The sequence below is a fragment of the Pleurodeles waltl genome, chromosome 8 (genome assembly GCF_031143425.1).
Source record: "Pleurodeles waltl isolate 20211129_DDA chromosome 8, aPleWal1.hap1.20221129, whole genome shotgun sequence".
NCBI classification, from domain to species: Eukaryota; Metazoa; Chordata; class Amphibia; order Caudata; family Salamandridae; genus Pleurodeles; species Pleurodeles waltl.
The window spans coordinates 1,367,999,222-1,368,025,413 of record NC_090447.1 but is presented as its reverse complement, the minus strand read 5'-3'; the positions used below and the strand labels follow the sequence as shown (position 1 = coordinate 1,368,025,413).

The 26,192-nt window shown below is 40.5% G+C and overlaps 1 protein-coding gene across 6 annotated transcripts in view; it reads left to right on the top strand.

Annotated features, from left to right (window-relative positions):
* CNTN5 (contactin 5) overlaps positions 1-26,192 on the top strand; it is a 3,179,309-nt gene that overhangs the window by 1,259,842 nt on the left and 1,893,275 nt on the right. For 3 of the 6 annotated variants that reach the window (XM_069202386.1, XM_069202390.1, XM_069202388.1), the window contains one exon: positions 5,240-5,278. The exons of the other annotated variants lie outside the window; for them this stretch is intronic. The gene's annotated coding sequence lies outside the window, so the exon portion shown is untranslated. The remainder of the gene's footprint in view (positions 1-5,239; positions 5,279-26,192) is intronic. 6 annotated transcript variants of the gene reach the window in all.

Below are 26,192 nucleotides of genomic sequence, written 5' to 3'. Positions count from 1 at the left end.
CACCTTTGGGGGGTGGCAGGGGTGGTGGGGGGTGTAGGGGAGGGTGTCTGGGTGGGGGTGGGGGGTGGTGGAGACCCCTATCTGTGCCAGGGAAGGAATTCCCTGGCACTGATAGTGCTTACCGCCATGGATTTCGTGGCGGTTCAAACCACAGGAAATCCATGGCGGTAAGCCGGGTCAAAATACCACTGGTGGTATAGTGACGGCCGCCGGACTGGAGACCCAGGTCTCCAGCCCGGCGGTCTCTCCAGCCCGGCGGGCGGAACGGAGAACCGGCGTATGACCATGGCAGTAACCGCCATGGTCATAATACAAAAAAAATAGACCGCCAGCCTGTTGGCGGTCTTACCGCCGCTTCTCCGCCTTCTGCCAGGGTCATAATGACCCCCATAGTCTTTTCCACATGTCAAATATGATATACTTTGTCAGTGGTTGCTGCAGCTTTGCAGGCCTCTGATAGCAGTCTTGATACCATGCTTTTATAGACAAATATGGGTTGTATGAGGGTTCACTGAAGCTTACATCTGTCCTCTACGCCAGTGGTTCCCAACCTGTGGTCCGGGGACCCCCGGGGTCCGCGAAGCCTCCTCAGGGGTCCGTGACTGCTTAGAATATGTAACAATATTAACAGATTAGGCCCTAAGCTTTCAGTAATGATTCATGATTAGGGGGTCCCTGGGTTCCAGTACTGATAATGTGGGGGCCCACAGAAGTCAAAAGGTTGGGAACCACTGCTCTATGCCACTTGTGCCTTTTGCCATATCACTGTGGCTTTTCTAAAGAGCTAGGTATGCCAATTGTAATTAAACATTGTTACCATGTTTTAAGGAGCAGAGCACATGCAGCCTCTCATTGTTCAGATTAATCAATACATCCAATAAGAACAAAATGGTATGACCATGCAGAAATATGCATTTTCCTCCAGTACAAATCACCTATTATGTACTTGTAATTTCATGCACTTTGGGAGACTGTTGCTCAGAACTTTATAGTCCATGATGACAGTGTCTGGTGAGAGATCAAACAGGACCAGAAGTCAGGATCACCATTAACTCTGAGGAGGAGGGTCGTTCATAAACTGAATATTCATTGTGTGATTGCAAACTCAAGATTAACAGTTAAGTGGATTTAGTTTGATCTTCAATTGGGTCAACTTTTCAAGTAAAGGAACAGAGAAATGACAAAGTCATCAACTAGAGATTTGAATTTCAGTAACTTAAGGGTGTATTTTTGAGTGTGCAGAAAAAGACGTGTGGTAATGTGTAATAGATTTTGTGATGGGACATATACAATGGTGGATAGGGGGGTGTAATCTTAGTGTGTAGCAGCTTTGCAGGAGACAGGCCTGTCAGAAAGCTCTGTATTTGTTTCAACCTGTTTGTTTTTTCAGCAAAGATTTTCTTGAGGCATAGGCATAAACTGCTTTGTTGTGGGTATTTGGCAATGTAGTAATTGGTTGGGGCAATATATAGGGACTTTGAAAAGGGCCTTCTTGTTTGTTGTCATGAAAAAAGCACCTTTTCTTGTGGTAACTCAGTTTCATTGTGCTTATAGCATTCATGCTAGTGAGGTCATGTATATTCTGTGGCATTTCTTTATTTGTTCTTGCTAAAAAAAAATTGGCTAACAGATTAGCTGTTGGTGAATTATTGCATGCAACTGTGTCTTTAGTGCTCTGATGACATACTAGTGCTCTTAATCACTGTTGTAGTGGGTCATGAATAAGGATCTTGTTTTCTTTCAGTGTGCAGTTGAGTGAGCCTAAGAGGATGAAGTTGCATGATGGGTTTTGATTATCAAGGCACACATATTTCATTGGAGTGTTGCCTGGAAAGCACTTAGCCTAGCCATATTATCATTTTGGGGTTTGGTTGATCATAGTGGGTTGTGAATGATGATTGAACTACATAGTTGCCTGGAAAGTCTTGCAACTTTGGGAAGGAGGTCTAGCAGGGTTGTATTTGAAGGGGTCCCATGACTTTGGGTGAGGGCAAATATATTGCTTGTGTGAGAGGGGAGAGGGGTAAAAAATTCCTATCCCAAGGCTATTGTGGTGGAGATTCATTGAGGGGGTTGATTTCCCTGACAAATATTTCGTTTAAATTATTCTTGGGGTCAGTGATTTCTGAAAAACTGTGTTTTTCTAGTTCTAGACTTCACACTGTGAGTGGGAGAACTATCAGGTGGAAACTCCTGTGTAATTGATGGTGGTGGGTTCTAGAAGAATAGCACACCAGGATGTGTTGTGAAGAGCAACAATACTTGCTCCATTCTAAGATGTGCAGCCTTTATCTTCTGTGCTGTGGAGACTAAGGGCCGGATTAGGAGTTCATCAGTTGAACCACCCAAACTCGGTGAGGCGGCCATCAAGCTAGTGGCCTCACCACAGTCGTATTTCGATGTTTCCACTGGGCTGACCGGTGGAAATGTCCTATTTCAACATTTCCGCTGGTCAGCCAGGTGGAAACAGTGTGGCAGCATTGGCCTCACCTCCCTTAGGAAGGCGAGGCCAATGTCGTTGCACACAAGCACCCTTGGAATGCGCACTGCCTGCAATAGCAAACAGTGCGCATTCTGAGGGTGCTGGCAAGAGGGGCTCATGTACTGCCCACAATATGGTTGTGTGCAGTGCAGGGACCCCCAGTCCTCCCCATGCCCCCACAGTACTGCCTTTATGCCAGCCTTTTCATGGGGGGGAACCCGTCATGAAAAGGCTGGAGGAAAGTGAAGTCTTGATCAGCATGACGGTGCCAAACTCGGCACCGCCATGGCTGACCATGACTTTGACCGCTGGCAACTCATCGGAAACCCTGATCCTGGTGATGGCAGCAGTCTCCTAATGGTCCAAACACCAGGATCATAATCTGAGAGTTTCACATTTAGTGGATTGCCAAACTCATAATGACTCCCCAAGTCGTCTACATGTCAGAATATCAATATTAAAAATATTGTCAGACAGAAATCTCAAGTCATAAATATGATTTACAAAAATATTGTCCTATTGGTTTTAGATTCTTTATTATGAATTCCGATATATTTTCGTAAATAATATTTAGGACACAATAGTTCTGCTACATTTGGGCATGAAATTTGGTACCATAATTTTACAATATATGTCACTCATAAGCAGTCCACAATTTGTACCTCCATTCTCAGGAACGGTATCTTTTTTTTTTTTTCGGATTACAGATCCTCCAGATGCACATGAGTCTCCAAGAATATGCTTTTAACTTTTGTAATTCATCAAACCTTGATTCAATTTCAGTTTGGTGCTACACAAACTAATCCGGAGAAAACAAATATTTTAATTGCTCTGTTAAGTTATCGCTTCCTTTTGCTTTAAAATCCGTCACCGAAAATGCATTTCAACAAGGAACCTCTGGTAATTACAATAACTCACTGATCTGGTGTTTTTCAAACTCATAAATCATTCTACCTCAGGGATTAATAGTGTGTTCAGTCTTTACAGGGTATATGCCTCTCTACCACATTTGCCAGTAGATTTTGAAAAAAAATATTAATTGGTAATAAACATTCACTTCTATTTAGAGGCTGTGGCATTTATTAATGTCATAAACAACAGTTGCATCAAATTTAAAATTAAACATTTACAATAATTTCTAACATAGTCAAATGTGCGCTAGTCTTTTTCAAAGGCCACCAGACATTTCACAAAGAAGAAATATTTGTAAATGAAAAATATATTTACATATAGAAACCAAACTACATCATAAAACAACATATTTCCGAGTCTTTTGTCACTGAGCCTAGCTGATCTAAGTGACAAAAGCTTGCAAATGCCTTTTCATAAATCAGTGCAATCCGCAACATAAAAAGATAAGCATGTCAATAAAAAAGTACTGCCATTTAATTAGTGGAGAGCCACATTCCAGCTTACAAGGAAATCCCTTAATAACCCTCGTAAAGCTGCACATTATATACCTCTTAGCCATTTAGAGTCAACAAAAGAAAGTGCTAACATGTTCTTTCGCTTTTTAATTTAGAATTCTTTAATTTTGGGCATTGTTACGTCTGCAAATATGGCTCTAATAGATTGATGGCATTTTATGTGAAGTGTAAAAAATGCTGGAATCAGACAGAAACAATAGGACTTTCAAAAGTGTGACTTTTTAAATTGGTTTTCTACTTTTACAGTATATGTTATCAGCTGATGTTTCTCTAAATATGGCTTACCTGAGCAATATTATAGGCTTTCGTCCTCCTATTAAGTGGATCATGATCTGTATTAGACCTGATTTTACGTTCAGTAGGTTGGTATTGAAAGATTGCCTTTCTCTGGATGAATGGCACCTGATACAATGGCTGAGTTATGTAAGTCATTGTTGCTCTCAATTAGGGAGAAGGGATCTTTTTGAAAACCCAGATAAGTTTGTGAAAGCTGACTTGCCGTGAATTTGAGTGAAGTTTTTTAGGTGGAGTTGTTCCAAAAGGGAACAGAAGGAGTTAATTAAAACTACAAAGTAGTTAATTAATCTTACACTTAGAGCTAATGCCTTCTTGCAGATGAACATGTGTATGGAAACCTATATTGATATGTTCCATTGCCTTTTATGACATGTAAATCCTACAGTCAAATAGAGAGCCTGGCCCTGGTGATTGTGATGGTTCATCCCCTCAAGATATTATGCACATTATTATGTTTTCTATATATTCTACAAAAAAACTAGACAAGATATTCTGGGGCCATTGTTAAAAAGCGTGTGTTTCAAACAAGTGTGTCCTACTCTCATGAATTTCAATTGCTTTCAAATACTCATGTCTGTTTTAGTCTGGCAAGATTCTAAGCAGCCACTCTTAAATTGAGGAAATTATTGACTTGATTATGTATGAATGCTCCTTTCAAAAATTTTAATTATCCTTTTATATTGTGGTGTATTTTGTATGAATTTTTATTATGGTTTTTGATTGTGCTTTACACTTAACATTTTATTAACCAAGTCAAGTTTAATTGAATTGAAATGTACATGGGTAGTTCTATTCAGAAATTAAATGTGAGGATTTCCAATCAATGAGTTCAGGTCTGAAATATGCAACAGCACCTCACTTTCATGAGATCTATGGGAGAATATTAAATAGCTTTCCATTTCTTGTCCTCAACAAACTTCCAAAATATGAGAGGAGGTGATCTGGTTAAAATATGCTAATTACAAGCAAAATGGGTCTTTTGTTTGTCAAGTACCTCTCGAAGAGAAACTAATACACTTTTCTATAATTTTAGGGGCTGATATTGAAGTTCTCAAAAAACATTTGTATCGAAGTAAGTATCATCAATAGTTTTGTTTTGAGAGGGCAGCACTTGGAAATGTAATGGCTTAAAGTGTATGTTCTGTTTTTGGGACTGTCTAGACTACAACTTTTACAGAGAATGGGAAGCAACTCCTGTGACCAAGCAGACTTTAATAAAAAAGAGTCCCTGTTTATCATTTTCGATTGCTTTATAGATAGAAAAAATAAGGAATCTGTTTAACATATTCATATCTTCATATAGAATGATCAAGAAGATTTGAGTTCGAATCCAGGTAGAAGATATTTCATCAAAGGCTGAGTGATTTTTAGAAATAGCTGTTAAATGTATGTAAATGCCACTAGTGATTAAAGGGAATATGTCGTTAGAGTTCTATATTTAAAAATGTATTTTTAGTTAAGAAATTATTTTTTTCTTGTTGATATATCTTGTTCTTTAAAAGACAAACAGTGAATAGTTTTGATAGGTTAGACCTGGTTGTAGATATTTTTATTTTAAATCTGAAGGGATTATGGTGTGATTACATTTCTTAGAGTTATAGCATCTTGATAGGAGAGAATCTTTGTGATCATATGACCAATTAACCTTTTAAAAATCTGCTGATATTTGAAGAGAGGGAGGAGAACGCTCCATTATGACTGAACACTCCTGAGTATCCTGTGTTTGGGGTGTGTCTGAGTGAATGCACAAGGGAGCTGTCAACTAAACCCAGCCAGACGTGGATTGTAAGGCACAGAAGAATTTAAGTGCAGAGAAATGCTCACTTTCTAAAAATGGCATTTCTAAAGTAGTAATATTAAATCCAACTTCACCCATCTGCACGATTTTGTATCACCATTCTGGCCATACTAAATATGACCTTCCTACTCCTTTCAGATCAACAGATACCACTCAAACAATATATGAGGGCAGTCCCAATGTTAGCCTATGAAGGGAGCAGGCCTCACAGCAGTGTAAAAACAAATTTAGGAGTTTTACACTACCAGACATGTAAACTACACAGGTACATGTCCTGCCTTTTGCCTACACATGGGCTACCTAGGGCATACCTTAGGGGTGTCATATGTAGAAAAGGGTGAGTTTTAGGCTTGACAAGTACTTTTAACTGCCAAGTCGAATTGGCAGTGAAACTGCACACATAGGCCTTGCAACGTCAGGCCCGAGACAAGGTGAAGGAGCTACTTAAGTGGGTGGCACAATCTGAGCTGGAGGCCCAATAGTAGCATTTAATCTACAGGCCCTGGGCACATATAGTGAACTCTACTAGGGACTCATAAGTAAATTAAATAATCCAATTGGGTATGATCCAATGTTACCATGTTTAAAGGGAGAGAGCATATGCACTTTAGCACTGGCAAAAACAGTATCTCAAAAGTGAAGGGAGGCAGGCAAAATGTTAGGGGTGACCACCCTAAGTCCTGTCAGGTGTAACATGAAGGAAACAATTACTTCCGGCTCTTGATTCTTTTGTGCAGCACACAGCAATGAACTCACCTTAATCAAGGTTTGGTGAGGTAGAAAATTTAAAAATGAAACAGTATGCATTGTGGTAGGGGTGAGCCATTTCTCTGTGATGAAAATGAAGTCTTGCTAGTGTGTAGCAATGATTTCACTGATGAATCTCTGGGCCCTATCTATAAATCTGGAGTCCGATTAACCTTTTCTTTTCAGTTCCAAGGAAAGAGGAGAACCTAGATCAACTTTATTCAGGGCAATTTCAGTGTAACTCATAGAGGCGCACATTAAGTCTCAGAGACCATCTTAAAGTTTTAAAGTGCTTTATTACAGACTCAAAGTCAAACCTACATAAATGAGTCTTAAAACTATAGTATAGATATGCACAATCACCAAAGGAGAGTTGAAGCATCGTACTATATGAAATTTCCCATGCATATCACAAGTATCTCAATAGTGATAATGCAGAAAATCAGAAACAAAGACTGATGCTTACATTCTGAAATCAAGCTCTCCTGCCAAACCATTTAATCTAAGTATTACAATTCTAATACTAAAGATTTCTAATAAAAGAGTCAGAAAACAAAATCTTAAGTAGAAGTTTCTGTTAAGAGAGGTGCAGTGGCATGAAGCCATAGAGAATCTAAGCATAAGGAAAATCTCAGTAAGGTCTGATCTCTGCTAATACCATGGGGAATCTGAATATTTTACTGGATAGACCACACTTTTTAAGTTCCCGTCTTCACAGCTTACATAAAAACAGATCGACAAATTATTTTTAATTGGTTGGTTGACTTCAGAAACTCCCCACTCTGAACTTGCACCCTCCTCATATTCCCAGGAACTTCAGAAAAGTTATGGCCACCATTCCAAACAACTCCCTTCATGATAACAGCGCCTCTTGTAAATCTTCTTATCTCTCAAACACAATGGACTCTTTATTATTTCAACCTCATATCCTGGCACCTGTATATCATAGAAAAACATGCAAAAACAACTTCATGTGGAACATTAGGCAAGAAAAATAATTGTGGGTTTCACTCCAACCAAGCTAAAGAAAACAGGAATATACCTCAGTTTAAATGAATTCTGTTGCTTATCGTTGACGTAAAAAATTATGCAGAGTAAAACTTTTGCAACACTGTAACATAACATAATTTCAAGCAATGATTAAATGCACCTTCTTTGAAACGTTATATTCAACTGTGCACTTTGTTAATGTGTATTGCAATGCACCATTTAAATGAAACATCTTTTCACGTTATACAGAAATGTGAACACCCTTTCACAATCATGTTTAAGAGGCATAGCGGCACAGCCGACTACGTTCTCTTATCACCAATAATTGTGGCATGAACTATTGCTTAGTGCTTAATGTGAATAATTTGAGTGCCATTGTGCATATGTGTTCAGTTGAGATATTTTTGTATATGTAACTATTTGAATGGACAATGGTTGAAGAAGCACTTTCCAGTACCTCAACTGAAGTGCGAATGGCAGCAACTTTGTCAATAATACAAGGGCCATGATTTCTTAATTTTTAATCATCAGACATCTAAGTGAGAATGCCTGTGAAAACCCACCACAAATGTAAGTGTGTTGCATGTGACTGATGTTGCCCTGATTCATGCTGTCCTGCTTGCCAGTGTTAAGGATTTTTTTTCCTATGTAACCTTGTGTTTGGAGGAAGTCTTGTTTAGTCTTTGTTTACCATTTGTTGCTTGTTGTGGAAAGGAATGAGAGTAACAGCATATATTCAGTGGCGTAGCTAAATTGGTAAAGGCCTCCCTGCACAGTACATGGAGAGGGTCCCCCCTCTCGACACTCAGGCCAGGTGCTGTCCTAGGGGAGACCCTGGAGCTCGGGGTCCCTCCCCATTGCACCGGAGGGGCTGCGGGGTCCTTTGTTACACCCCTGCAAATATTCAAGATACCGTTCTTCTTTGTATTGCTATTTGGTCTGCTGACAATTTTCCAGCATAAAAAGTTTAACGAGGTGTTCCGCCGAGCGGTGCGCTGCTATGAAGTTATGTTTGTGGACATATTGTTCAGGACAATTTTCTCTGTCTAATGCTGTCCTTGAAGATTATAAAGATGTAGCTGCTGTGAAATGCCTCCTCTGATAGTTTTATAAAAAAACAAAATGCAGTAGGTTTAGAGGATTTCTTGCTTATAGCTTTCTTGGGAAATCAAAACTAGAAATATAAGTTCATTTTAAATCACCTAGACATGTTGCCTTATTTCCCCTTAGACACTCCCATAAAACCACGTCTCGTTGATCATAAACTAAGATGCTTATGCTTACTCATTTTATCAAGCCATACTCTAAAGTTATTGCCTGTTGAATGACTTAAAATTATTGAAACACAGTGGCTATCCAAATTGATAATATAAGTTGAAATTTATTGGTTTCTTTTCATTCACATTACACAGCATTGTTTATGATCTGTGAGGGCTTCTGTTGGACGTTTGATACAACATTGTGCTTCATACATTTGTAAATAAAGCGCAATCTAATATGGACCCTGTATGCGTTAAAGCTCAAATTCATATTTATGTACAAATACAAATAAAAAGCCTGAAAGAAAAATACTTATACTCAGGGTTGTATGTAATAAATGTCCATCTTTATTGTTCACTCTGTTATCTCATTGTCAACATCATACAGATATATAGCAGACACAATTAATTGATTTTGCAACTAAATCTCTAAAATCTGTTGCATATTTGTAATATGACAAGTAATTTGAAAAGAAGTGTGCTTATGTTATTGATTTATCAGTTATAGCTTAATATACATTCAATTAAATGGATTACAGCCAGGACATATTATCATATTTTGCATTCCCTTAGTGTATGTCTGTTCTTTTTTTGTACACTTACATAGATGTATGCCAACAAATATGCCATATGGGCACCACTAAGCGATAGATTCACAGCCTAAAGAAGCATCTTTCTGTTTACAAAAGGTAGGCTGACATGGTCACTAAAACTGAAAGCTACATTTGTAAACTTTGTCTATCCCTGCTTACTTTTAGTAAGTCATATACCTCCAATTATATATGTTTTCATGCTCTCCAGTTTTACCATGCCTTTGAACTGTATATTTACAATATCAATATTCTTTATACAGTATATGCAAACTACTCTGCTTTTAGACACTTACTTTTAAGCGTTGTTTCCCTCTGTACAGGAGTCTCAATAGTGCAGGCCCCCGATGTTTGTCAATTGATCATAGATTAATTATTTTCAAGTCCACAAAGGACGGCCAGACATCCACAGGTCTGCAGAGTTAGGAGGCAGTAGTGAGACCCACTGCTCAGTGATTTCACCGTCGCTGTGAATCCCCTTTGTGCTGAGTTGACAGCTGTCGGGAATCAGAAGAACCTTCTCCGGACGGCTGTACTGCCTATTTTTAATTTACATCCACTTTTGTCTTTTGGGTGCCTCAACCTTCAGTGACAATAAAAAAAAGTTGCACCATGCAGAGTTCTCCATTGGAATATGATTTTGAAAGTTGGTGAATCCTGGGATTGGTGCATCTACCAATAGTGCCCTAGTTTTCAGAATCATATCAGATTCAGTCTTCTGTAGATAGACTATAGTGTGGCATTTTTGTACCATAAATATTTGAGGTTTCTTCCTAATAAGACTGGTTGCTCACCGAAATTTGTGACATGCTCCATCTTCAAGTGCATTCCTGACCCAGGGTGCATTTGTTCTAGGTGTGAGGTTCCATGTCATTGTTTTTGGAGCTACATTGGAATGTGGGAAATTCCACACCAGATGGGTCTGTTAAAATTGTTTATTGAAAGACAGGTGTAATATTTTACTTATTATTTATTCACATTTTCCTATAGCAAAATTAAAACACTAAGGACCTAGGGTGTATAGACTCTACATGATCTGTATTCAAAAGTCAACAAATGTCTCCCCTCTGGTGTGATCTAGGACTTTTATCACAACTAGTGGACCATATGCCTTCAGATTTGCGGTCCAAAAATGTATGATTGTCATTGTTTAAAATAATACTATCTGTATAGATTACTTTGGTCTGTTTTTAACGTAAGCAAAAAATAAAAATTGACATTGCATAATGAAACATAGCATCTGAAACAAAAGCAGTTAGTCACGGCAAGCACTGTGTTTGTAACAGAGTTTACTTTATGGTAATTTGTATTCACTTTGCACACACGCTTTCAAACATGTAAGATACCACACCGTCGTCATAGTAAGCCCTCTCAATATTCAAAGTACTGAAAGTCAGATTAATTAAAAACAGCACAGTTTGCTTACCCAGAGTAACTGTATATTCTTGCCAGTGGAAACAGGGAGGAGCAAATTTCAGATGCAGCAATTACTTTCGTACGAGATATATTGGGTTTTAGATAAGAGCCTTATTAGATTAATTACACACTCATCTCTGTACCCAATCCTAATGCTGCTCCGTCGACAGGCTTGGTGACTGGCAGAGTGTGAGAGTCGTAAATCTTCGAGGCTGGTCATAAAATAGAGCCACTCCCAGGCAGAGCTATTATGTCAGGGATAAGCTTCTTATATATACTTTTTATTGCAGTTTCTGTATACCGCGAACTCGACCAGAAGGTACTGGAGCGCTTTTCAGGAGCGCCGGTTACATTACACAATGACACATTCATGTTGGTACGCGTGCGGAGATTGTGATTTTTCCAAAATCACAGGATGTTGAGCCGAAGCCGAGACTCGAACCTGGTGCCCCAGCTCCGAAGTCCGCAGCTCTGGCCTTTAAGACACGTTCTCCAATGCGATTTGTAAACTTTGTTTTGGGACCAGAGGTGAAACCGATGTCAGCCTATTTGAAGGACGCGGAAGAAACACCCATTTTATGTATGTAATGGTCTGGATTATAAATAGCAATTGGGGGTTGTTGCTTCCTGGAAGAGTGATGAGACAGTAACTATGGCACACCAACACATTTTTCACCTAAGCTGCTTAATGTTGTATGTTTTTTACATGAAAATAACTTCCTTCTACTAAACCGCTGAAAAAGGACAGCCATTTCAGCTCTTCATACCTTTTACATAATAACACTAGCCCCCATGCAGCAGAACTATCCTACGAGTGACGCAGAAAGGGAGGATTTGGTTAAGATGCACCACTATTCCTTAGGACAGAAGAGCTCTCTCTCAAGCTGCAGAAAATTCACGGGCCTAGGCCTCAGGTGGAAATGTTAGCCCACGGGTAATTTACAAGAAAACAACCTTTGGTCTCTGTCAGGAGGGCTTTCTTACAGTCGCAGGCCCTACAGGTGTTTCGCAAGCATCAAAGGCTCAGACTTCAAACAGCAGAAGTAGCTATGAGAGAAAATATTTGCTTTGGAACGGAATAGCGGAGCTATCTCTCATATTACACATAGCTTGCAGGTTAGCCATTTTACTAATTCCAACAGGGCTCAGTGCAAGGGGAGTTTTTCACAACTAGGAAGCATCCCAGGTAAGCACCTGGTCTTTTTGAATCAATCGAATGTTACCAAAGGAGCTGACAAGTCCTTTAAAAATAAAATAATAATTAAAAAAAAATAACTACCACAGTGCATTTAGCTCATGGTTTGGAATGCCATCTTCTTCTGTTTTTTTTAAAGACTGTAATGTTTGCAGCTGAGCTGAAACCACCGAAGGGTCTTCTGGTCCAACACAAAACATGGACATATTTGTATTTTTGCTTCTTTTTGTTAAGAGAATATTATCCACCGTTGTCTGAAGGTACTAGGAACATTATCTGTTTCGACCCTCGCACAAAGGCTGTTGTTTTATAGGCCCTCTTCCTCATTATAAGGCATTAGTTGTGGTCCGGGGCTGTCATTCAGGGAGATAGGTTTTAACCACTGAAATAACCTTTATCAGCGGGTTATAATATAATTGCAATCTAGAGCGGTTATGGTTTTATTTACTGTGCGCTGACAGCTACACGGTGTAAGGATGCTGACATGTTTTTCTTGCTGGTCAGGTACTGCTATGATGGTTTGACATGAGATGGCTGCTCTATGTAAACAATATTAAATGGAGCAGGGAATTTGGAAGTTCATTAAATCCGACCGTGTTTGTTTTCCACATTGCTATTTCCTTCTTTTCTGCATTTACATAACTTTCTCAAATGTAACTAACATACCATTTTCAAAAGCACATAATGAGGACAGAGGGTTGCTTTTCAGTAGCATAAGCATGAATTTCAGTTCTGTTTCTCTGTGAGACGAAAATGTCACCTTTCTAAGAAATAAAGAATGCCAAAGTGGAAGCTGCAGTGTTGGCACCCACATAGCTGTCAAGCTGTAGAGCAGAACGGATGAGGGTTCAGGACTGCTTGGCCTTTTGAAATGCACTCAAATCCAGTGTGTGCAGGTAGGCATTTTGCTCCTGACATCTTCTAAAACCACATTGCATTGAGATGGGAGCTAATGGCCAGGAAATAAAGAAGCTGAGGTCCCATTTACATCTCAGAGCTACATTGTGTGCCAGCGAGTCCCCTGGGTCTCTGTGGCAATATAGGCACATATTGTGTGCACACTGTATATTCTGTTTTAAAGTCAGCGGTGTACCCATGCTGCATATAGAATAACTCCCTTTAATTACAGTTTGAATCATTTAGGAAATTGCTATTATTGTGTGGTTTGGGGGAATTTATACATAGGTGTGAGAAACTGGGCTGTTGATTTACTGGGGTACGAGCCTGGTCAAGCAACAGCCGCAATTCTATGCAAGATGAACTGAAAAAAGTAATTAAATTAACCTGTGCTTAACCCTGGGTAGCTTGGCACATAAATCAGTCAGGTTTAACATAAAGGCAATGTGTAAAGTGTAAATGCAGTACACAAACAGTAATAAAGTGCAAACACAATACAAGAAAAAACCCAAACCAGCTTAGAAACAATACATTTTATTAAACTATTTGACACCACAATGACAAAAATTGAATCAGTAGAACCGGAGTTATGATTTTTTTTTACAGTTTAGCGTTCTAACTTGCACCTAAAAGATAAAGTGCCAACCCCGGACATCTGGTTGCGCAAGACCGGGTCAAAGTCGAAAGTTAAGGCTGACCATAATGGAGCACAGTTTGGATACAAGAGGTGGATTTGGCCTGGTCAGCTCTTACCTTCAGACTTAGAAGAATTTTGAGAGAAACATGTCTGAGAAGGTAGAAGTGCAGCGGCGTAATGTTTCAGGAGTGTCCGAGGAGGGAGCTTTGTCACCGGATGGCCGTGGAGCAAAGCCGTGGTTAAGATTTTTCCCTTCAGACTTAGTCATCGAAATGGAAGTCACATATTTCCAACGGAACCACGCAGAAGGCTGTAGCTGAAGTTAGTTCCACAAGGTTGGATACCCCTTTGGCGAAGGACCCCTGAAACAGATTTGCTGCTGCGAAGAAGAACGTAGCAGGAGAAGCCATGAATTCAATCCGACTGGTGATGCACCTCATGCAGGTAGGCAAGCAGGTTGATCCTGGCCCCCTCCTAGCTCTCAGAGCACTTTTGTGCCAAATTTTCTCTAAGTCTTCAGTTTCGGAAAATGGCTATCTGGGTGCCTTTAACACTACAACCAACTGTCCAGAAGTGGATGGAGATCTCTTGGGGACTCAGAGCTCACTCAGGCTGGGTCCAGGTGCAGGTTTAGGATGGTATGAGCCTGGCATGCCACTGTGGCTTCGAACAGGTGCCAGAAAGCTAGCTATTGGAGTCACTCTTAGAAGTCCTGGGTTCGCCGTGGAAGATGGAGGGCTCACCAGCAGGGCTAGTCTTTCAGGGTTCAAGGCAGGCTCCAGGCAGCAGGACAGTCCTTCCAGGTACAGCAGCAGTCTGGCATAGTGCACAGCAGGTCATAGCAGCAGGCAGTCCGCTGAGAGTCCTGCCACAGGTCCAGTAGCAAACTGAAGATGGGGCCTGAAGGTCCTTTTTTATATTCTGGTGCCCTTCTCCAGAGAAGATGAGTTGTTTCTGGAAAGGTTGTTTGAAGTTCTTGGAATTGAAATCAGCACCAAAGTACAATTTTACAGTGGATAAGCATAGAGACTTTTGTAAAACAACAATCTTATGGTGAACATGGATCGGGAGTGAAAATTCAGTGCCACGTTTGTTATATCTGCACTCTTTCTGGTACTTAAAGATTTATCATATTTCTCTGACTCATCTTGCAGGTAGAATGCAGTCCTTTGTTCCTCCTGCTGGGCTAATTACTCCACAGCAAGCCAGTGGATCGAAGTCCTCCTCACAAAATGAGGTCATTTCCCAGTAGTTAGTTTGCCAGTAATTGGTTCTGTTTGTTGGACAGGAAAGGGCGGGATGAAAGGGATGAAATCTATAAGTGCAATTACTTTTTACACTGCACCAAGACTGGGAAGACTCGTTCCAAGGAGAACAAAGGGGAGGGACCAAACACAGGAGGGCAACCCTGCAAAGTTTTATTTGGAGGGAAAGGATCAGGTAGCTTTGATAGTTAGACGTGTGGATTCAGGCTTTCAGAAGTCTTTATACAGACCATTTAAAGTCACCATCTTGAAATGTCCCAAAATGCTGTGCAGGTAGGTTGGAACAGGAGTGGAGTGGGAAAATGATGTGTCATCCTAGAACTGGGCAGGGATGCCTATCTTCTGCAATTTTCCACCTCCACTCAAAAATGTCTGCTTAGGGAAGAGGAAGAAAGAGAAAATATGGATTTTACAGGACCCTGAATAAGACTGGAGCCCTTTCTAGGGTGCTGGGCCTGGAACTAAACTGGATGGGAAAACCTTGACTATCACAAGTGCACCCTGATATGGCTGTGGGACCTGATGATGGCAGGCATGTTGAGTATTCTGCCTTGAAGACTGCAGGGTGCCACTGCAGGGAGACTGATCATGCTATGAACACTAGGCATCGGACAAAGGTCCCTTTCTGGGCCAGGAGCAGGAGGGGAGTCCCCAAGCTCTTTCTAAATGGACAGGGGCAAAGTAAAATCCTAGCTCCTGGCAGCGAAGGCAATAATAGAAATAATAGAAAACAAACCCTCCTGTTGGGTGGCTAGAGGCTGACACCAGGAGCAAAATGAGCCCAATAGAGCCATAGAAACAAAAGAAGTGCAGTCCACCTCTGTGTCCCCGGGGGGCTGAGTTCAACTAGGATGCAAATAGGTTAATCATCCTGCAGTGCTGTAATTTCCCAGAGGGGTGGCCAAGACCCTATGAAGAGATGATTGCTGTTGGGAAGCAATGCGTGAGGTTCCCCCCTCCTCATGGAATTGTGCCTAGTGTCCCCTCGTACCCAGAGACAGAAACAACACACAAGGATAGAAAAAAGGAGGAGCATCTCTGCTGTTGGCTAACATGTGGTACCTCCGGCTGTGCCTATCGCCTCTAGGACTAAAGAGAAGATCCTAGAACCTCCTGGGGCGGTCCTGCACCCCAGGAACAGTGACTTGTGTGTTCCCTCCCCCTGGGCCCATATCTGGAGGAGGGACAAGCACAGTTAAGCTGTTCCTGCCTGTGGTCCATACAGTTAGGAGAGAAGAGAGCTGAGCTGTTGGCCCCCAGTGCTGGCTCTTTTGATTTGTGCCAGGATCGTGAGAGCCAGCATGCAGTTGTGAAAACTGTGGGTGCTCAATTGGAATTAAGCACCAGATAAAAGCACCAAAGGTAAAAAGAAATTGTTTTGGTGCAAGGCCACCTAAACAAAAAAAGAGAGAATCCTTTGGGAGCACAAAATACATGTGCATATTTCCTTTTGTGGTGCCCCAAAGAGGGTAGGCTATGTTTGGTGGTTGCCAGGCGCACAGCAACCCCTGAAAGAACTGCCATGGCAATTTAAGCAGTGGCATCCTAAGTCTTCCATGGGGTTGAATTGGTGACTTATTGAGAAGGTTGGTGGTATTCCAAGCATTACTGCTTATATTAATGTGGTGACACCCTGACAAACCAAGTAGCCCTGCCTTTTGCTAACTACACCCCATTATATGGTGCCTAGTATATTTGGGGGGATTTTGGTTTTAGGGATCAGGCCTCGCTAGGGTTTTGTGAGCTATTAGAAGACTATCACCATAAGAATTTCCATCTGCCATCATGTACATATTGATAAATCAATGTGTAGTATTGAGTACTGTGTGTGTGATCGTTTTTTGTTGTTTTTAAAGTAAAAACACTGACTGAATAATGGTTTACTGGGTGGTGTTTTTGTGTGCCTAAGTCCTGGGGCATTAGACTTCAACTGGTCTGCCTCAGTTCCCCGAGTGAGGCAAGTGCTACAAAGGGGGTACTTGGTCCACAGTAAAGGGGGATTTTAAACGTATTACTTGTGAAGGACCCACATCTTTCACAACTAGTAACACACCTTCTTACAGTTACAAATGTTAGTGTTTGTCCTGCCAATGCAGCATTTTCAAATATAGAAGTTGGTGTACGTTGTTAGGCCCAGCTGAGTCAACAGACGTAGGCTACAAGCAATGAATGTCCTGGCTCTACTGGGCTGTGCTTTATTGGGTCTCGTGGCAAATAGACAGTTTTCTCTGTGCTTACACAAAAAATATATACACATCAATTTCACAGAAAGTGTTTTGTGTGCAGACCGAAGCTGTACATGAAGCCGTTACAGTGAGTGCTTACTTAAACAAAAAAAAACAATAAATGGTTCTAAGTTGAAGTTTGGACATTATTTTGCAAGTGATTTTCGGTAATAATGAATTGAAGTTGGATTTTGGACTTGGTTTGAAACCCAGCTGTTTTTTTCCCAACTATTACCTTTTACCCATAGCTTCTCCTCAAATAGGGTCCTCTTGTTAAATCGGCTTTAGCTGTCTGGCCACTGTTGTGATGTGGTGGTCAGAGGGTGAATAAAGGTAGCTTCTACATCTAAGGGTGCATGTATTTGTACGGCTAGATGCAAATATTCACTTTTGTTGTAAGATCAGTCAGAACTTTCGAATAACATTGCTAATGTTTCCTTCTGTAAGAATAGTGTTGAGCCAGGCCCAAAAGGTCACAGATGCAGCTAGTGTCAAACAATTCTTTCCATGCTGGTGTACAGCATGAGCCCGGGGCTATTATTTCTCTATCCAAGAGAAAAGGCTGCCAGGCCTACGCAGCCCAGTTTGCACCTCTTATAAGTTATTATACCCGGTGAGTGGTAACAGCTTTGGGGCTCCTAAATGGACGGTGTTTGGACTTTTGATAACAAAAAGCCCATATAAGTTGAGAATTGGAGGACTTTGCTTGGAACTAATGTCATTGGGTTAAGGTTTCACATTTTGTCCTTAGCCAGTGTGAATTTAGTTGTGATTTTTATATGTTGCTGGCATGATACATTTATTAAGAAATACATAGGAACTTGTTTCGAAGACATCTTAATTCACACCTTCAGTTGATTTCTGACCATGGTAAGTGGAGGTGTGGGTTTTTTATTGGCCCGGAGAGACGTTTGATATTCAATGTACACCTCTGACAACTTGATTGTTGAGAGTGAAAATAACTTTTGTGATTGCTTTGTACCAAAGCTAAGTTGTTGAAGCTGTATCTCACACCAGGTTGAAGTGAAAGGGCTGGTAAGACTGAACTAGGCATCAGTTCATCACTGTCCTCCAACAGTATCTTAACCCAAACATTAGTAAATGTAAGCTGTATCCACTACCCAGTGGATAGCATTGAGGAGAGGTGCAAAACTGGACTTTGCCATGCCAATAAAGAATTGGCAGAGCATTGCTAACCTCTCTGGAGTTCATGCTGGAGTTTGAGACTGTTACCAAAGTTATTTCATTGAGCCTCCTGATTGTCTCTGAGGGTCAGTGCTCTTTCTTGAACATGTGTGTATCTGAGATTTCTGGTTGTTTATCCTGGTAGGTCTTGAAAAGGACAATGCTCATTTGCACACCTTCTTATGGTGGCCGTGCAGAAGCAGGAACCAAGAAGATTGGAATTGATCGAACCATTGTGGAAGATGTAGGAGGGAATATCTAGTTAGCATTACTACAACTGCTTGAGTTACCCCAAGAACTCATTTTACTGTCAGAGAAACTATTTAGTTTTGTAGTCATCCATTGGTGTACACAAGTGCACCCTAGGGTGCATCTGTCCAAGTAAGATACAAGTTGATTGGATTAGGGTGGTAGTTCTTGCCATTTAGAGTTCCTTATGCCCCATAAAGCTGTTAATACTGGGTCCTGAAAACACTGTTTTGGCCTCTGGAGCCCTTGTCAGATGAAAGCAATCAGTTTTCCCACTAGAAGTCTGAGATCGCCAGGAAATTGGGAGAAAGGATCAGACCGAGCAAAGGCACGAGGAGCATACACCACCCGGTTTGCTGACACAGCGTCGCTAAGGAAACTCCCCAAGTCAAAAAGGAAGATCTTCCTGGAGTCATTCTGAAGTCATCCGATGTCTTTAGCTGAGCTATTCCTGTAATTATCCAGTGAAGTCATCCCAAACCATCCTGAAGTATGCCTATAGGGTGAAATATTTAAATGAGATGACTCCAAAGTCATCACAATAACTACTCCAGGATGGTCTTCTGATTACTTCTTTAGAAAATGTGTGATTATCTTGAAATACTACAGGATGACTCCATGACAACAAAGGGATGAGAGCGGATTACTTCATGATGACTCCATGACAACAAAGGGATGAGAGCGGATTACTTCATGATGACACCATGACAACAAAGGGATAAGAGCAGATTACTTAATGATGACTCCATGACAAATAGCGGATGGGAGAAGATTACTTCATGATGTCTCCATGAAAACTAGGGGATGGGACCAGAGTACGTCACAAAGCCTTTGTTACAACTAGGGAATGGGAGAAGATTATGATTACTTCAGGATGTGTATGTATTATTTTACAACTCCATTAGTACTTCATGGTTCTTTTTTATTACTTCAGTACGACCCGGGTGAATTCAGGATATGTTTCTCTGAGTCTAGTACAATTTCATGATGATTGCATCCATTAAATTCTTTTATGACTGATCTCTCTCTCTCAGAGTTGTTCCGCAGCTACACCATAAGAATATTAGACCATATCTTTAAGTAAATACAAAAAAGCCCCTCAATAACAGCATTTCATATCTCTGCCTGACCTACTGTTGTAGTATTACTACACTTCCACTAACTCTGTCACCACAACCCTTAATTGCAATTACTGCAAAATATGATTTTAACGGGGAATGTGGGTGTGGAGAAAAGATACAAAGAGAAGGGTTTGGACTGTTTACAGTGGATGTATTGGGTAGATAGTGAATACACACAGTGGAAAGAGCATGTGGAGGCTGAAGAGGGAAGTACTGGGTAGAAAGAATAAGGAGGGTGGAGAGAACATATGAAGGTGGAGAGAGTACGAGGAATATGTAAAGTATTTGGAGAGAATATCTGGATGGTGGCAAGCGTATGTTAGGGTGGAGAGTGTTCATTTAGCGTGGAGAGGCATGTATTGGCTGGGTGGAAACATAAAGTGCTGTGACTATATTAGAGCATATGAACCAAATGGAGAGGACATGCAGAGTGGAAATAAGAGCAACCGTACAAGGTGGAGAGTGCATGTACAGCACGTGGAGTATTTACAGCACATGTAGAGGGTGGAAAACACAGAGTGGCCAGGGAAGGTAAAGTGCAGATCATTAAAATGAATGATGGAGATGGCAAATATAGCATGAACAACACAAGTTGACCGTGGACATCCATGATGGAGCAAATGTGCAGGGCGAATGTGTAAGGTGGAGAGTGGAAATAGCAGGCAGACATTGTTTGTTGAAGTCCAAAGTAGAGGGCATACAGAGTTTGGTCAAAGGATCTAGAGGGCAATGAGTGGATGTAGTTCATTGAGAAAGGATGTGTGCACAGAGGAATGAGTGAAAACCGTGAAAATGGAGAGTCGATGTACTTGGTTGAAAGTGAGGTAGGACTTTGATAGTAAATTGGGAGTGCTTGGGTGGATATCGAAGGTGGTCAACAGATGCAGATAGTGAATAAAAAGAGTGGCAGACGATGTAAAGGTCAGAGTGTGGATGTAATCCACTAAGAGCAAATGTGGTGTGGACAAAGGACATATTGGATGTAGAGAAGTGGTTGTGGGGCTTGAAGGGGAGGTTACAGAGCGCGTTGAATTAGGGGTGTGCAAAATGTGCATAATTTGCTTCTGTGCACTTACACAAAATTTCAGCGGAATTACGCAGAAGTAGGCAAAATTCAAATCCGTCATTTTGCGTGGTAATTTAGCTCCAAACGTGCCCTCATGTACATTTTTCAAGCAAGAACGCATTTCGGACTAAATATTGCAAAAAACAAAAGCACAGTAAACTGCGCTCAATTTCTGTTGTTCGTGTGCACTTGCAGTAAACCTTTTTTTGTAAATGGTGCATCAGTGATACATTTTTCTTGTCAATGGTGTGCAACAGTGTAATTTAGAGGAAATGTATGCCATAAGCTTAATGTGAAATTCCTGAAATGATGTGAATTACCTCGACATAATTAAAAATTCCACCAGGCCTACTTTGAATTGACGTGTAGGGTGGAGAACAGATGTGGAGGGCAGAATGACAAGGCAGACAAAGGAGGTAGAGGAGTGAGTGCACATAAAGCGCAGAGAGCACTCAAGGACACTGAAGATTGCGCATGAAGGATATTGAATATACAGGATAGGGAGCACATGTAGACGGTGGGTTGAACATTTATAGGGTGAAGAAGAGCAGGGTGGAAAATGGATTAAGAGTATGATGAAGGGGATTGGAGAGTAGGTGTGGAATGCAGAGAGAGGATGCAGATTGAGTAGGTGGAGCCTGCACTGCAGATGTGGCGAGTTGGTGTGGAGAAAAGATGTGGGGAGTGTATGTGGACAGTGGAGAATGGACGGAGAGGTTGAAGAATGCATCCAGTGGGTGCAGACCACATGTATAGAGTGAGTAGTAAGTGCAAATGGAAGGTGGAAAGTGCATGTATAGTATAAAGAGTGGTTGTGGACGGCAGGAAGCAGATGTGCGTGTGGAGGGCAAATGTGAATATAAGAGCATGTATATGGTGTGTAAAGTGTGGTGGGTGGATCAGCTTTGCATACATCAAGAGATAGCAGTTTCAAGAAAAAGAATGGAGAGAGCTTGTGGAGGTGAGCAGGGATGAAGAGTCAGTGGACATTCACACGTGGACAGCTCAAGTCAGGGCTCATAATGGATGCGCAGGATGGTTTCGGAGGGTGGAGAGAGAGCATATGAATGTGACAGAGATGGGAAGGGTTAGTGGTGGATGTTATGCAGAGTAGTATGTAGGATGAAGAAGCGATGAAGTGCTTGGAGAGAGAATGAAAAGGGCTAAGAGTCAATCAGTAGGGTAGAGGGCAGAACGAAACGACAGAAAAAGAGAACAGATTTGTGGAAAGCAAATGTACAAGGCAGGGTGAGTATAAACACTTCGTTTGGCGCTTCTCTCTCTGCACCTAATCGCCGATGGTGCTTGGACTTAGACGCACGCCACCTCGTCTTGTACTTGAAATACACTTCCTTAAATAAACATTAAGGCTCCAGCACTCCACGAAGGTTAGAAAGGTTTATTATAACCGAGCAGGAACGCGTTTCGGCGTGACCGCCTTCTTCAACCTGCGGGCCGCCATTTTGGCCCCCTTTAAATATCCTTAGTAGTAACATTGATTTAAAGCAATACACTCCCTTTGAAAATTAAATAACCACTACATTATACTCCATTTGAGAAAAAATTTGTGAATTATATGCGAAAATATATAAACCTAGTGCCCCAATATGCTAATAAACATGACAAAATTAACAAGTACACACATAAAGATATCAAAGAAACAATAATAAAACTTTACACATCTTAGTAAATATTAATGAATGAAATAAGATATTTGGGGAGGAATCAGACCAAGAGGAAGAGGCAGAGGCAGAAGAGACGAGGGGGTAAGAGAAATCTCAACCGACGAAGGAGGAAAGATGACTCGAAGCAACAAGCGATACTAGGAGATGATAAGACTGTGGTGAATTTGTCGAATGTCGAATTAGACGAAGAAGATAAAGAAAATTTGCGATTAGGCCTTTCTTACTGCCAGCCCCATGACTTTGATTACGTACAAACTCGCATAGACTTGTTTTTATTCATAAGAAAACTTAAATTATTTAAAATTCATTCAAACAAGAACAAAATGATATTACCACAGGGAGTGAACATTGAACAATCAGGGTCTTCAATTGAGAGTCACATCAGTCAGAACTTACTCATTGAAGATGTGATGTTAATGAAGGATCTTTGGGAACTGGAAGAGGGTTCCATGGAAGAATTTAGTGAAGAACAAGTAATTACCAGACTGGAATCAGAGGGCATATGTCTGGATCGAGAAGGGTCATCAGGGCTGAAGCCCAAGTCTAGAACTATTCCCGCATACAGTGGAGATATAATTGATCAATTTTCTGACACTTTAACTAAAGGTCTTAAGATCCTGAGGGCTCAGACAGCCAAGAAAGCAAACACACAGACCAGTAGGTACCACAATACACTGAAAAAATTGTCTAACAATCCTGAAATTGTGGTGCGAGGCTCTGACAAAGGAGGAAATGTTGTAATATGGCCTAAACAACAATACATGGAGGAGGCTTACACACAGTTAAATGATCCTGGATGTTACAAAAGAATTGACTTGGAATATGTGGCAAATGTTAAAACAAGTTTTGATTTAGAATTGTTACAATGGAGAGATAGAGGTCTTTTAAGTGAACAAGAATATAAGTTTCTCAAAGTAGAATTTCCTAAATTACCTGTGTTCTATTTAATACCCAAGATCCACAAAAACGCATGTAAACCTCCTGGGAGGCCCATTGTATCTATCAAAGGGAGTTTGTTTGAATTCGTATCCCAGTATTTAGATGCATATTTACAACCTTTGGTTAGAAATCTATCATCTTACCTACGGGACAGCAGTGATTTTTTAAGAATGATTTTTGATATTAGCTGGGAGAAAGATTTCCTTCTGATGACGCTAGATGTAACGGCGTTATACACAAGTATTCCGCATCATTTGGGAATCCAGGCAGTTGACTATTTTCTAAAAAAGCGATCTATCAACTTTTATCAGCACAGCAAAATGCTATTAGAAATGATCACATGGTGTTTACAACATAACATGTTTTATTTTAATAACGAGATATTCGAGCAGGTATGCGGTACAGCGATGGGAACGTGCTTTGCTCCTAGTTATGCCAATCTTTTCATGGGGTGGTGGGAAGAACAGATTTTAAATAATTCTCCCCTAGACAAATGGAGTGACAATATTATTATGTGGCTCAGGTACATTGATGATATCTTTATAATTTGGAAGGGAGACTTAACCACTGCCCATGAATTTATCAAAGAAATCAATGACAACACTTGCAATTTGAGATTCACAGGCAAGATTGATTCGCAAAAGATTGAGTTTTTAGATATATCAGTGATCGTAATGGACAATAGAATTGAGACAACACTACACAGGAAGAGCACAGCTGGAAACAGTATATTACATGCCAAAAGTTATCATCCACAGCCATTGAAACATAATATTCCTTATGGAGAGTTGTTAAGAGCAAAAAGGATTTGTAGTACAGAACAAAATTATGCTAATGTAGAGAGTGAAATGATAGAAAGATTGAAACAGAGAGGCTATGCCAATGAGGTTTTAGAGAATACCGTTAGAAGAGTAAAATCCCGAATGAGGGAACAGTTACTATTTACGACAGATAATAAAACTAAGGTGCTGGACATCAAGAATGACAAAAAACATAATGATACGGGGATCGTGAGATTTATTACTACATTTAATACTGCACATGACTCCGTAAGAAAGTTACTGCAACAACATTGGCATATGCTCAAAAGTGATCCAGTTATAGGCACACTAATAAGCAATAGGCCCACCATAACTTATAGAAAGGGAAAATCAATGAAAGATTTGTTGGTCAAAAATGATGTGAGACAAGAGAAACCATCGATTAAGAGTTGGTTAAAGGCACCAGATGGATTTTTCAAATGCACCAAGTGTAAGGCATGTAAAAATGGGGAAAACATAAAAACTATTCAATTAACCGATAGAACTACACATACCATCAAAGGCAGATACGACTGCAAAAGTGACCATGTAGTTTATATTTTAAAATGTAGTTGCCCCAAGCTATATGTAGGTAGCACCAAACTCCAAGTGCACAAAAGAATTTTACAACATTTAAGGGCCATAGTTAATAGAGATGAGTCTTACCCGGTTGCCCGACACATCCATGAATTTCATGGAGGTCGCATGGAAGAAGTTAAATATAGTGTAATAGATGGAATCAGGAAGGATATCCGTGGAGGAGATAGGGAAAAACAGCTGAGGAGATTAGAGTCCAGATATATATTGGCATTCGATTCAAGAGAACCAGTGGGGCTTAACTCGAGTGAAGAGTTATACATACATTTAGGTTAGCATTGTTAAATTATGGATTGCTTTTCATTAATGATATGAATAAGTTTATTATAACGTGTTAACTATTTTTTGAGATGGTGAATGAGTATATGGGAATCTTTTTCATTTTAATAATTGTCCCTACAAACAATGCCCTACTTAATATTAATATCAATGTGATTGGACCGGGTGGATTTCTCATACATATTTTCTTCAGATGAATACACACAGCAGTTTCCCAAAGACAAATATCTTATTTCATTCATTAATATTTACTAAGATGTGTAAAGTTTTATTATTGTTTCTTTGATATCTTTATGTGTGTACTTGTTCATTTTGTCATGTTTATTAGCATATTGGGGCACTAGGTTTTTATATTTTCGCATATAATTCACAAATTTTTTCTCAAATGGAGTATAATGTAGTGGTTATTTAATTTTCAAAGGGAGTGTATTGCTTTAAATCAATGTTACTACTAAGGATATTTAAAGGGGGCCAAAATGGCGGCCCGCAGGTTGAAGAAGGCGGTCACGCCGAAACGCGTTCCTGCTCGGTTATAATAAACCTTTCTAACCTTCGTGGAGTGCTGGAGCCTTAATGTTTATTTAAGGAAGTGTATTTGGCAGGGTGAGTATATGAAGGAATTGGAAAGCTGATAAAAAGAGCTTACATTGGTTGTGTACCGCGAAGAGCTGATGTACAGGATGGATAGAGGGGGAAGACAGTTGAAATTATCACCACGAGGATGAACAGTAAGTTTGAAGATTGAGAGTGGTGGGCAGATTTGTGGAAGTACTTGTTGGAGAGGGGATGCTTGAGAGGCAATGTGGGTGTGGTGTGAAGATGTATTGTAGAAAGAGAATATAGAGCCTGCTCAGAAGATGTGGGGAGGTAGTGTGGAGAAAAGATGGAGGGAAGAATGTAGACCATAATTAATGTGGAGAGTGAAAACAGCACATGGAGGGTGGCAAGTGTGTAATTAGGGTGGTGAAGACATGTGGAGGTTAAGAGTACCTGTATAGGTTGAATAGCAAATGTGAAGAGTGATGTGCAGAATAAGGTGGAAGGTG